Source organism: Coenobita brevimanus, chromosome 20, assembly GCF_032717465.1.
Source record: "Coenobita brevimanus isolate Jiangsu-jjx chromosome 20, ASM3271746v2, whole genome shotgun sequence".
Taxonomy (NCBI): Eukaryota; Metazoa; Arthropoda; class Malacostraca; order Decapoda; family Coenobitidae; genus Coenobita; species Coenobita brevimanus.
This window is the reverse complement of record NC_136973.1, coordinates 1,739,801-1,740,000: the sequence shown is the minus strand read 5'-3', so window position 1 is coordinate 1,740,000 and position 200 is coordinate 1,739,801.

Here is a 200-nt window from a genome sequence, read left to right as displayed (position 1 = left end):
CTCTCTCTCTCTCTCTCTCTCTCTCTCTCTTCGCCTCCATGTCGCCTAGTCGTGCGTCATCAAGCTGCCCTGCCTCGAACTCACCCCACTCCCATTCTTATATCTGATTGCAGGACACTCTCCACCAAAAAGAATCACGTGGTGTCTGAAGTGAACAGGTAAGTGTCTTTGCTAACGAAAACATTGTCCACTGAATACAA